Consider the following 13,612-nt stretch of genomic DNA (forward strand, 5'->3'; position numbering starts at 1 on the left):
TGTGTATCGTCTGAGAGACAGTTACAAAATGTTTTCGTCGTTGCCAATCCCAAAAAATGCCATTGTTCATTAAGTCCAAACAATGGTGGTCGAATTCTAACAACTGATCAACAATGCGAACTTTGATAAGCAGTTCTCGATAATCAGTTCTCAACAATTATTTGTTATTATTAAAGTTTAACATTATGAAATTAACAAAAATAATATAAAACTCATATCCTGGCTAAATAGCCACATGGCCGCCGAAAACGGTATATTCCCTTCCCGTTCTCCCGCCGTTCCCTAGCTTGTCGTGCATTCTTTCCAAAAATCGGGACTTTTTTTTAAAACACCGCGGGACGCGGGACGCGGGACAAATTGTTAAAAATAGGGACTGTCCCGCCAAAAGCGGGACGTCTGGTCACCTTAATCTAGAGGCATTGGCAACAAGAAGGGAGTGAGTATATGGAAAATGAGGGGCCCTGTTACACTATTTTGCCCAGAGTTTATTCGGAACTAATGCTGAAGGGTGACCTCAGCAGCAGCCCAAACATTTGCAATTGGGCCTGTGGGAACAGATGCTGTAACGATGGGTCTTTGAGATCCATCATGATCGTGTTATCTTACCATTCTCTGAAGTTTTTATTGCCGGCATCTGTGCATCTATGGGTTTTAGGTTCCTTCTGGCATTAACTCTTCCTGCTGCAGTACCTTGTATTCAAAGTAAAGAAATGACTTAGATTTTTATATTCTATTTATCTAAGAAACATTTACTATGAGGTGGCCTCTTGCAAAGATTTATTGAACCTAATATCTAGTGTGAAAGTTAGAGCTCGAAGTAATCGCCTCTATCCTCATCTGATGAAGGATTTGCCAGCACCTAACTGTATTGTTCTGTGAAAGAGATATGTGGTTGGCTGTGACTGAGCTCCAACTAAGCAGGTCTAACATGAAGGGACCCACATCTTCAATCTGTAAAATTTGAAAAGCTGATTAAAACATTAATTCAGTTATTTCTTTTAACAGAGAATCAACCATTTGAAATATTCTAGGTAAATACCTATTTGACCACTATTACCACAGTTATGCTTTGTTGCTTTCTATATGGAAGTTTTCATTTATTAACATGTCTTATTTGCTCACTAAAAAAAATTCTTCCAATGTGTTGAGTTCAGTTCAGGGCAGCTTCCCTATTCTGTTTTTGTTTTTGTTTTTGTTTTTATTTTTTTTATTTTTATTTTTTTAAAATTTCTTTATTGATTAAGGTATCACATATTTGTCCTCATCTCCCCATTCCCATCCCACACCCCTCCCCACACATGCCCCCACCCCCCTGTTGTCCTTAACCGCTGGTTAGGCTCATATGCTTGCACACAAGTCCTTTGGTTGATCTCCCCCTTTACCCCCCACCCTTCCCTACCCTCCCCCTGAGGCCTGACAGTCTGATCCATGCCTCCTTGTTTCTGGGTCTGTTCTTGTTCATCAGTCTATGTTGTTCATTATTTACCCTAGATGAATGAGATCATGTGCTATTAGAAATACACTTATAAGAACCGAAAATGAGACAAGCAATAATTTTGGACATTGATACACAAGCTAGGGGAGATGATTGGATAGAAAGCATTGCTCTATTCATTTACCTCCCACTCTACAAAAATGCAAAAATAAATTAAAGGTACCTCTATTTTTTCCCTTGGGGCATTTCTTTTGAAATATAGAATTCCCTTAAATTCAAGTCCTTCTACTTGAAGATCATTGGTTCCTGTAGGAGATTAAAGGAAAATCTATTCCTGTATGCAGCTATATGTCCTGTATTCATCATTTGCTTTTATATTATGTAAATCCTCTCTACCTTTGAGGATGCAATGAAAAATTTCACAACTGCAGACAAATGTGACACTATGGTTAGTACTGACAAACTCAGGGGAAAATTGTGGGATATATTTCAGATTAATGCATCTGAAGAACTATATGGTATAGTCATGTTTATTTACTATTACTAGTCTTTGTCAATGAAATGGCCTTAGGGATATCTTGAGACTAATTGATCATTTGTCTAATGCTTGGAATCTTCCCTAACCTTGATCCAGTGAAACCTGGAGTCACCTTAATGCTGTGAAAATTATGATTGCAAAATTAAGTACTATTATAGAACATCCAGATGTCAAGAAATCACTAGCTTCAGTGAATATATGTTAATTAACTTAAGGGACCTTGTCTTTCTTGCTCTGACACATCAGAAAAATTCTCTTTGTGTGAATGAAAAATGAAAAAGGTGATGGGTCATTTTACTTTTCACATTTCCTAATATTAAGTCCTGTGTAAAAGAGCACCCTCACTGTACCCAGTGTACTCCTGGTGCTATGTGGCTCATCGATGATGTGATTAGTTCTCTCCAGGTATGATTCTAGTAATGACTATAGGCTGAGGGCATGGAATAATGCTAATCCTCGAGTCAGGACCTGAAAGAGAGCCAGATCCTCTGGCAGGGAAGCAAACTTCTGAAGGAGATGGAAGAAGGATTTTAAGGCTCTCTTTCCTGAGTTTGGATGATTAGGAGGGTAGCTGTTGAGATAGCAAGGATGGCTCTTATAGAGTCAAGGTTGAAGGATCAATAAGATAGTGGAATGGGGTCTAAAACCTGTGGGAGCATGCCATCTTTAGATTTATGTCACTCTTGACCTTTATTGCCATAGTAAAGTCTTGTTTAAGGTTTCAGAGTTGTTTCATCTAAGATGATGTGGAGTGTCAAGGAAGGGCCCCTGGGTCATAGTTTTAAAGGCAGCAAGTATATGGTATTGCAAACAATAAAAGCTAAGCTCTCGGGGGGATGGTAAAAATCAAGAGAAAAGTCATGGTTTTGAGGTATGGCTTCATTCCTCCCGTAGAGATTCACTTTTTGTTGCCAATCTTAGTAAATCTTATTTTATTTTATTGCAGAAGTTGTTGTTTCTTTTTTTCTTTTAAACTCTTAACCTCAGTTGTTTGTTAAGGAGATATACCCCACTGAGCCATAGAAACATGCCTTCATTCAATATAGCTTTTAGAAAAATGGTGTATCAGGAATTGGGAGTACCCAACCAAAACCATGTGATTTTGTCCCTAAGGACTTGTGGTAGATTGAAAAGAATTTTTTACAGTTTCTCTCAGAGAGGTGGATTCTGTTTTCCAACCCCTTCAACTCTGCCTTGTGAGTTGCTTTGACCAATAGAATATAGCCAACATGATGCTGGAGTTCTGAGTTAGGGCCTCAGGGACCTTTAGCTTCCTTTCTCACTCAAGTGGAATAAGAGACTGCAATGTGAAGAAGGTGGTGGGTACATTTTGAAGACATAGGGGACCACAACCAGCCTCAATTACCAGCAATGTAAGTGAAGCTACCTGAGTCCTCAAATCCCCATCAAACGGTTACATGACCAAAGCATATATACAATGGAATATTCTTCAGCCTCAAAAAGAAGATATTTGTAACAACAGGATGAACCTGGAGGATGTTAAGCTAAGGGAAATAAGCCAGACACAGAATGATATATGCTACATGACCTCATTTATATGTGGAATCTAGGGAAATCAAACTCATAGAGCCAGAGAGTAAAATGGTGGTTGCCATGGCTGAAAGGTAGAGGACACGGTGGTCAAAGTGTGTAGAGTTTCATTTGTGCAAGATTAGTAAGTCTGGAGATTTGTTGTATATAATGTAAATATAGTTAGCAAGACTATTGTATACTTGAAATTTGCTGAGAGGGTAGATCATATGTGCATATGTGCATACACACACATTATACACTCACAGATCTGCTTAGCTGAGCCCAGCCTAAAGCAGGGCACACATTTGCACATGGGAGCAAATGTTTTTAGGAACTATGTTGGGGGATGATTTGTTATGATCAATAAATAACTAACACAGAAGATTATCATTTTTTAAAATGGAAGATGGACTTGTAAAACTAGCACATGCATTACAAATTAATGTGCATTATAATAGAAACACACGTGAATGTCAGAATGCAGGTTGAATCAAGTTTCGATATCATCCTCTTAGGAGCCACTCAGAGACTGGAGATCTGTTCCTTAACTTCAGTCTACTGAGTCCACCTTCTGTTACTCGCTCTCAGTCTGTTCCTCCAATCTGAGTTACCTTCATCCAGTCCATAGGATCACATTTGAAGTGCCCTTTTTGGCATCTGTACCAAGGCTTTTGCAATTTATTACAGCCTTAGAGGAGGAACCATATATGTTTGACTCATTAACTGCCCAGATGGTCGTTTTCAGCTTCCTTCACTGTTCTTACCGCTTGTGAGTCTGACCACATGGAATATAGTTGGGCTAAGAAGGTGCTCCTCTGGGCTCTGCCTTTCCACATATTTAGAATTCCCTCTCCCTACCACTGTCACCCCAGCACACACACCTTCACTCCTACACACTTCTCTGCCCAGAGATTCATCAAATCTCAGGGCCAGTGTTTTCTCTTCTTGGAAGTCTTCCCTGAGTCTTTAAGCCAGTCTAGATGTTCCTTCTCTGTTACCACTAAGCCTTTATGCACAACCACTTAGGTAACACACTTCTGACAGTACTAACACTTCAGTATGTTTCTCATCTGTTCTCTGTTTCTTAAAGGCAGGGACAGCTCATGCTTTACCATATTTGTAACCACATCACAAATGACAGTGCCTATTACAGAGTAGGTCCTTGTTAAGTATACATGGAACGAAGGAGGAATGGAAACACCCTGCTACAATTTTGTGGCGATAAAGACTTCATCCTTTCTGTTCTAGCCCATTGCCAACTCAGATATTAATTCTCATCCCACAGAGTTCTGTGACTCCATAGGAAGTGTGCACAGGCATGTATATGTGTGCACACACATGAGTGTGCATGCAATGAGGACTGTAATTTACTGAGAAAAAGGCTGTAACATCATGAAATGTAAGTGTGGCGGTTTTATGTAGGGCAAAGGCAATTTGTAGCCCTTCAATGACACATTTCTAATCACAGGCACTGGGACCATTTCTGCAGCACATGACACTTTCTCTCTGGGCCTCTCACTTTGACCTGAGGGTTTACCACATCTGATACAATGCAATAAAAGGGCAGACTTTGAAATAATCTCAACCCGAGATGCTAAGAGATGAATAGCTGGCCATGTCCCGAACAGGAGGTTAATTGCTGAAACACAAAGCATCCTGCAGCAAAATGTGGCCTGGAGGGGTGATCTCATAACCTCGAGGCACTAAAATCCTGGGCCCTGTCATCAGATATTCTAATTACATGCTCTCTGCAAGCACTTCTTTCTCACGAAGAATTCAAAATCCTCTTATTAGCTCAGGTTTAAAGAGCAAACAGAAAATTGAAATGTCAAAGGTCAGTATAAATAAAAAGCAAGACTACCGGAAGCCTGGATAGAGAGGAAGCAGAAATCAGAGCTCCCAAGATCTAATTAGCAAAGTCCAGTCTTTGAAATAACTAAGGCAGCAATTATAAATAATGAGAGTGAATAGAGTTTCCTGACTGTAAGGGGTTAAAAAAAGCATGACTTGGGATTTCAGCAAGTAATTTTAACACACTTGGAATTTGTAATTTCAACACACTTGGGATTTCAGCAAGTAATTTCAACACACTTGGAATTAGAGAGAAATAATAAAGCTGATTTGCGTTTTTTAAAATCTATAAATATAATTTTTACATTAAAGTAAGTTGATTAAAAATTTTTTTTTAAATCCTCACCCGAGGATATTTTTCCATTGATTTTTAGAGAGAGTGGAAGAGATAGGGAAAGACATCGATTGGTTCCCTCCTGTACGAGCCCAGACCAGGGCTAGGGCAGGGGAGCAACCTGCAATCAAGGCATGTGCCCTTGACCGGAATCAAACCTAGGACCCTTCAGTCTGCAGGCTGACGCTCTATCCACTGAGCCAAACTGGCTAGGGTAAAAATATTCTTAATGTTTGTGGGCTCTGCAGTATGGTACAGTAGATATTTTCTTATAACACCCCATGGATTCAGAATCACCATCACTCTTTGTCAGTTCTTCAAATGGTGTGGTCAGATCCTTGTGCCACCACCCCCCGCCCCGCCCAGCATGTGCACCCTGTCATGAATACGAATGAATTTTCATCCTACTTTAGAAGTTTGTTTAAAAAGGAAAACAGAAAATTTCAAAATATATGTCCTAACTTCCTAACTGGACTTTTTATATTCAAATTCATGTGTATTCTTTTGCAACCAGAGTTTCTATGAAAATCTTCATATAAAATTCTTTAAATATTCTTGCAACTTTCTTTAGCATCAGTACCAGTGAGCTGAGCATGTCATCCTTTTACAGGCTGGTCCAGCCCCCAGCGCCCATTGCCTGCACTATTCTGTTAGGCTTCTGACTGGTCTTCTAGGCTTCATGTGCCCGGCAACACCCTGCTCAACCCGGCATCCAGAGTGATGCTCTAGACAAAACCCTCAATGGTTCCCCCTCTTACTATGACCATGATCTCATCTCCTGCTACTCTATTGTTGCCATATGAACAGGTGTAAACCTACTTTTGCCTTGCCCTGTATTCTAATTAAGTAGAAAATTAGGACTAGGGAGTATATTCAGAGGTGGTCATTCTTCATGCTGGAACTAATTCTCCTTGCAGTCATACTAGCAGCCTGCATTAGGTTCTCATCTTTGGCACCATGGCTTTCATTTTCCACATTCATCCTACTCCTTTAAATTCAGTGTCAGAATCTGCTCTTAAAAAGGCATAATATTCATCAGTGGCAATTTGACAATGTGCTATCTCATTCACATGAATTTTCTTTGTAAGAATTCTCACATTATAAAAATATTTTCTGCCCTACTTAAAAAAATGTTCAAGTACAAACGAGGAAATGATTTTGTAGGTATATGGGGTATGTTCTATACTCTCTCTAGTCTTGGTCACATATTTCATAGGTGTGCAAATCTGATTGTGGTATTTTAAATCTCCTATAGCATAATTGCATAATATAGTTCCAGGTAGAACATTTGCCTTTTTATGCCATAAAAAGAAAAACACCCTGTTACATAAGGATATCCCCCAAACAGTGCATAACATTCATGATGCATTCATTCAATTAAGCAATTTTGAGAGCTTTTTATATTCTAGACACTATTTTAGTCTTAAATACAACAATAAATAAAATAGAGCAAATCCCTATCCTCATAAAGTTTAAATTCCAAAGTGGGAAAATAATTTTTTTGTTGAAAGCTGGACATTTTGTATTGGGTAATATGAACTTAGGTAAATGGTCTTTCAATTAGGGGGTGGAGGAGATTCTGTATTACCAATTCCACTAGCTTATAGCTTCTGGGTCTATAACTAGAATTATATCTGAACATATGAATCACAGGCAGTTAGTACAAGGCCTGTCCCAAGAAGAGAACACTTGGATAACCAGAAATATCACCAACACGTGTTGCCACATGATTCTGCACTGTCTAGTAAAGATACTTAGAAACTCAGAGAAATCCACATTGGTTCTCTGACCCCTGGAATATAAGTAATTATGACAGAGAAGGACAAGAGATTGCCCTTGAATATGTTTTCATGTTCCATTGACAATAAGCCAAAAGTAATACCAGCTCCCCGAGGAAAAGGAAGAGATTGGTGCCATTGTTAAAGCCTTCAAAGATGCAGGTGGCACTTCCTACCACTTCCCAATTTGAAATCTGTTGTCTGGTCACAGCAAAAGCCAGATGGGCCAGGGAGAATGACAGGCAATTATTGCACACTTAATCAGATGGTATTATCAATTGTAGCTGGTTGTCTGAGTGTGCTATCTGTATTCCAGCAAATCTACACAGCCTCTGGCACCTGGTGTTCAGCTCTTGATCTTGCATATACTTTTCTTCCACTGTTTTCAGGAAAGGAAGCAGGAGCGGTTTGCTTCTGAAGGGACAAGGCTATAGCTTCACTGAACAGCCTCAGAGTTGTGTCGACCCTTCTGCTCCCAGTCACCATCCTGTCCAGAGATAGCTTGATTATTTTGAAATCCCGCTGAATCTTAGGTTATTTTGTATAACATTAAGCTAATTGGACCCAGTGAGCAGGAAGTATAAAGTACCATGGATGCCTTAAAAAGATAAATGCATGCCAGAAAGTGCAAAATGAATCCTGAGAAGTTTCAGGGTCTTGCCTCATTAGTGGAGTTTCTAGGAGTTTGGGGAATGCCAATCTATCTCTCTAAGGCAAGAGACAAACTGCTGCTCATTCACACCTAACATGACCCATTTACTAGATAACCCCATAGGTTGAGTAGGAAAGAACTCCAGAGACTGGAGTGTTTGCTGTCCCGACACTTGTGGGAGATGATGACACAACCTAACCTATGCTATAGGATGTGACCATGATGGAGAAGCAATACAGAAGAACATCAGGAAAATCCCAATTTTTTCAACATATGGAAAATAAGTATAGGCGCTAGGGTTTTTACATGAAGGCCATGCCGTCCTGTCTATTTTAAGTGTTTCTGGCTTGCCCCCAAGCACTGTTGGAGATTGAGCAGTGATGATGAGAGACCAAGTAACTAGGCCACCTACCTCAGTTCAGGTCCCCTGAGAATCAGATGCCAAGGTAATTAGAAATGCATAAGATTCATTGAGGGAAACATATGCAAGGGACGGAGGATGGAAGAAGCAGGATTAACACCTTCCAGACCACAATAAATGTATGATAAGTGAAATGAGCCAGGGAAGCAGGAGATTGGGTAGGACTAGCCCCAGACTTCAGCACAGCTTTGAGAATGTGATGCTCAGGCTGATGGAAAGTCCAGGGCAAAAATTAACCACTAGAGGAGTCCAGCATTGGGCAGAAACAGCTCTACTTTAGAACTCATGCTGTGTCCAGTCATCTGTTGGGAGCAGCCCTGATAGGGCATGGCCTTGGCATAGATGCTGTACTATTTCCCAAAGGCATGGCGTGACAGGCTGTGGCATGCCTCACATTTATCATCTCAGAGATCTGAGGGGCATACCTCCATGGCTGCCACACCACCCAAACTTCTTTTTGTGACTTAGGGTTCTTTATTCTATCAAAACATACACATTCCAGTATAAATTGGAAATGATGTGTATGATACTGTCTCCTAGCAGGTCCAGAAGGCACATGTAAACTTTAGGAGCAGGGGGCTCAGATGTTCAGGGTACTTACTCATCCTATTTCACTTCCCCTCTCTTGGTCCACACATATGAACCTTTATTGAAGTTCCTATAACCTAATAATAGTTAACTAAAGTATTTGCATGGTAAGTTGCTACCAGTTCAAATTGAGATGCTATTGAATTACAGTCTCACTCAGCTTGGTCCTGTAAAACATTGATGAAGAGAATCCCCATAAGTAGAACTTTGGTCCATTTTGTGTGGAATTAGGGTTAGGGTTAGATCTGAGGTAAGCATTTACATTGAATTATGAACAATGATTAATTGTTTCACTGTATGGACAAAGACTTTGAAAGGCTAAGACTAAAAACTTAGTGACAAAGACATCTAAGAGAAAGGTATATATCTTGAAAGGGGACCAGAGTTTAAAAACATTTGCATCCCACAAATATGTCTACCAGAGGATACTGACAACAAAAAAGATCTTATATATTAGAGAAGATAGCCCGTTATGCATGTCAATCAACTCTTCCCATGGTCATTTGTCAGTGGGCCCTTGCACAAAATGGCCAGGGTGTCAGTGATGGAGCTGTATGGGTTGAACAATGCTAAATTTCTCAATTTTATTTAAGCCAGTCTGCCCGCTCCTACTGCTGACTTCCCCACCTGCCAAAGAAGGAACTTATAGTGAATCTAAATGTGGGGAAGTCATATAGATGCTGGGTTTGTTACTGTCATCCCTTCTGTGAGAGGAAGCCTCTAAAATGGCTCCCCATGATCCTTACCTCTTGGAATTCATGCCTTGTATACTCTCCTCTGTGGCCTGGACATAGTGAATTGCTTCTAACTAATATCCTATCTAAAGAGGGAATATGCTAATTGACCCTCACACCGTCACAAAGATGGCGATGCCCACAGCCAGTAAGGAGGGGATATGCTAATTGACTGCCTCACCCTCAAAGATGGTGGTGCCCACAGCCAATAAGGAGGGAATATGCTAATTGACTACCATGAGTCCTCCAGTCCCTTCAGCACCCAAGCTGCCCAGGGCTGGCCTGAGGCACAGGCAAACCTTGGATGGTGGCTGCCTAGCTGCCCAGGGCTGGCCTGAGGCACAGGCAAGCCTTGGATGGCAGCTGCCTAGCCACCCAGGGCCGCCCGAGGCTCAGGTAACCAGGGCCAGCTGAGGCTTGCACTGCCGGCAGTGGCAGCAGCAGAGGTGTGATGGGGGTGTCGCCTTCCCCTGATTGCCGGGTTGCCTCCCACCCCTAAGGGCTCCCAGACTGTGAGAGGGGGCAGGTTGGGCTGAGGGACCCCCCCCCCCTCCAGTGCATGAATTTTCATGCACCGGGCCTCTAGTAGTTCCATAAGCTTTCATGGTAGGTTTGCATAGCCAAATTATGGAATTAGGCTACAACAAGACTGGCTTCTATTGCCTATCTCTGTCTCTCCCTCCTTTCTAAGGGAGAAATCTGCTGTGCTCAGGAGTAGACACATGGATAGCTTATGTGACAAAGAACTGAAGTCTCTCATCAACAGTCTGCTAGAATCTGTTAACAACCCACCATGCCTCAGGCTATGAGCTGACGACGTGGTGCCACAAGCCTGGCATTGGGTCCCAGAGTAGACACAGGTTTCCGCTGTGTTTGCTGCCTCAGAGATTCCCATTCCTTATCGGGTAGACACATTCTTTGGGCCTATCACTTCTCTGAGTGGAATGTTATGCTAACTCTGTTTCTTACCCACAGGTCCTTAGTGCTACTAGGTCTATTCTGAAGGACTTCACTGGCTTTGAATCTCACAAATAAGGGATTTAAAACTTCCCTATCCCACGGGCCTGAGATTCCTTATTAAAATAGACCTGCCTACCCTTCAGTGATGTTCATCCTTGAATGTCATTATCTTCTCCCTTAAAAAAAAAAAGTACTCTAAAGTCACAGGGCACACCTCTTCAGATATTCTGTTTTCTTTGTATTCCTAATATTGACTTTTAAAGGTAAAAGTATTGGCATTTTTTTACCTACGTATTTTGATGACATAATGCAGTTTTCTTCTTTGTAGAATAAGGTTCTTTGATGCAGTGTTTGTGAAAGACAGGTGGGGTATCCAGTAAAGAACACGTTACAATCCATGAATCAGTGGGTACAGAGTGGTAAAGACTTAAAATAGTACCCTTCACTATTAGTTGAAATATATTACAATCCACTGCTTCAAAATCGATCAAACACACTTATTGTACCATTAACATTTGCAGAAGGATGCACTAATATATTAAAATGACATTGATCAAGTGTGTTAATTAGGTGTTGAAAAATTTAAGCAGGTTGCTTTGTCAAAACCCAACATTGATTTCACTGATGTTATGTGCTCTTATTTGTAGTAGCAGCATTCTCTTTATGGATTCCTTCGTAGGAAGACAATGTGCTGATAAGAGAGCTCCCAACACACATCAGCCAGGGAGACCATTATTTTATATGGATGGGCCTTTACAAGGGTTGATGAATGAATTTACACTAAGCCAAAGTATATTTTTGGTGTCAAAATCTCAGAGCTGGGCTTGAGTTCAGGAGATGGTGTGACACAGCCCACCACTGTCTGTTGTTTGGTGACCTGCTTGAAAAGTTGAAAGAGAAAGCAAAGAGCACAGAGAAGTCCCTCTTGAACCCATTTTAAAAAAATCTTCCTTGAAATAACTTTGTGTTGGTATCAGCTAACGGTAAATGCCTAATAATGAATGCAAAAGTGCTTAGCTGCTGCTTCAGAAAATTAATTTGTTACATGTTCTCTGACCCTAATGAAAGGGACATTCCTTAGGAAACAACTGGAAAAAAATGCCCAAAATGCCCAAATCAGAAGACCAAATTAAGTGTAGAAGATGTTGGCAAGTGGGTGTTTCTCTTCAGAGGGTAATTCAGAGACTAAGGCGGCAGAATGCTGTAAGATGAGTAATTTAGGTGCTAATTTACCAGCAGATTGACTCTCTAAATATGCCTAAGTGGTTTGAATTGGATTGCAGGGTAACTCCTTTCCATTTCCGTGAGTTCCTGTCCTCTTATTGGTCTGTTCTAATTTTGACAATATTAGCCCTGTATTGTAATGTTATTTTAGTTGTGCTATTCAGCCACAGCTGCTATTAAGTAAACACTGTTTCTTTATGGCTATTTTCCAGTGTGGCCTTTGGAGAGATTCTGATTTCTAACTGTATGGAGTGTTAATGTCTGCTATTAAATTATGCATGTGTACTTAAGAAGGCTTCATAATATTTTTAAAAGCTTAATTTTACAAACCTTTATAATAATAAACTGATATTTTATAAACTATTCTCCATGAGAAGCTTTTGACAATATTTATTAAATTTATTATGTATGTATTCAAATAATATATTTACATATTTTCAAATAAATATACATGCATATGTATATGTAGATAGATGTTCTATATTTAGATGGAGATATACACATACAGATACAGATATAGATACAGAAACAGACCATAACATAAGACATTACTTTAGTGATGCCTATAGGGAAAAACAGATTTGGAGAAAGTGAGACTTGTCCAAAAGTAAACCTCAAGCTTTTGGTATCCAGTGAAGGTACCATTCAGAGTTCCGAATCTTCTGCTATGATGAAGTATGTTTTCTTTACCCTTTTCAAGCAAGGACTATGAGAAACTTTATTTGAGTTAGTAGTATAATTTGTGAAAAACAACATTTGGAGGCAGATCCTGTAACTTTCCTATGGAGTGATTTGTCCTTAGGGAAGAAGCTAAGTAACTCTTTAATGTAGCTGAGACAGTAAACCTTCCTTGACTCTCTAACCGGTCAACAGAAACCACTCTCTAACCGGTCAACAGAAACCATTGTTTCCCTTAGGTGATGCGGTCCCCCGGCTTTCTTCATGAAGAGCTATATAGTGCCACAAATCGCTATTTCTTCTAAGAACTAATTAGGAAAAAATGAGCAATTACTCAATCAAACACAGATTGATGTAGTCAATTGCTACTGTCTTCTGCACTTGAAACAGTATGATGAGAAACAGACAGCAATGTATGACTCCCACACTCTCATTAGAATGGATGAATACAAGGAAACATTTTTATATTTTGAATGTATATTGTAATTCACTCAACAACTTTATATATGAGTCATTTTTGTCTAAGGCAAAAATCTGTTTCATTTTGAAGATATAGTGAGTTCTTTTTACTGTTAACATACTAGTAATGTCAAAATATATAAGCAAAACTAAAATTTAAGAAAAAAATTCCAAATTTTAGCATGTTTATGAACATCCATATCCTTAACCTTTCATAAGCACAATATTTAAAAAGCTTGCTGATTCTTTTCTGGAGGCATTGATATTATACAGCAACATAAATTTGTTTATACCTGGGAAATTATAAAAAATAGTATCCTTGAAATAAAGCATTCATAAGAATTATACTTAGTAAATTATACTAACATAAAAACCTAGTTACAGAGATATGTAAATCATTAATTAAATGTGTCATAATTCATTATGT

The 13,612-nt window shown here is 39.7% G+C and overlaps 1 pseudogene; it reads left to right on the forward strand.

Moving 5' to 3' along the window:
* Positions 1–1,531: 1,531 nt before the first annotated feature.
* Positions 1,532–1,635, forward strand: LOC114230070 (small nucleolar RNA SNORA36 family; annotated as a pseudogene).
* Positions 1,636–13,612: the final 11,977 nt, after the last annotated feature.

The sequence above is a fragment of the Eptesicus fuscus genome, chromosome 12 (assembly GCF_027574615.1).
Source record: "Eptesicus fuscus isolate TK198812 chromosome 12, DD_ASM_mEF_20220401, whole genome shotgun sequence".
NCBI classification, from domain to species: domain Eukaryota; kingdom Metazoa; phylum Chordata; class Mammalia; order Chiroptera; family Vespertilionidae; genus Eptesicus; species Eptesicus fuscus.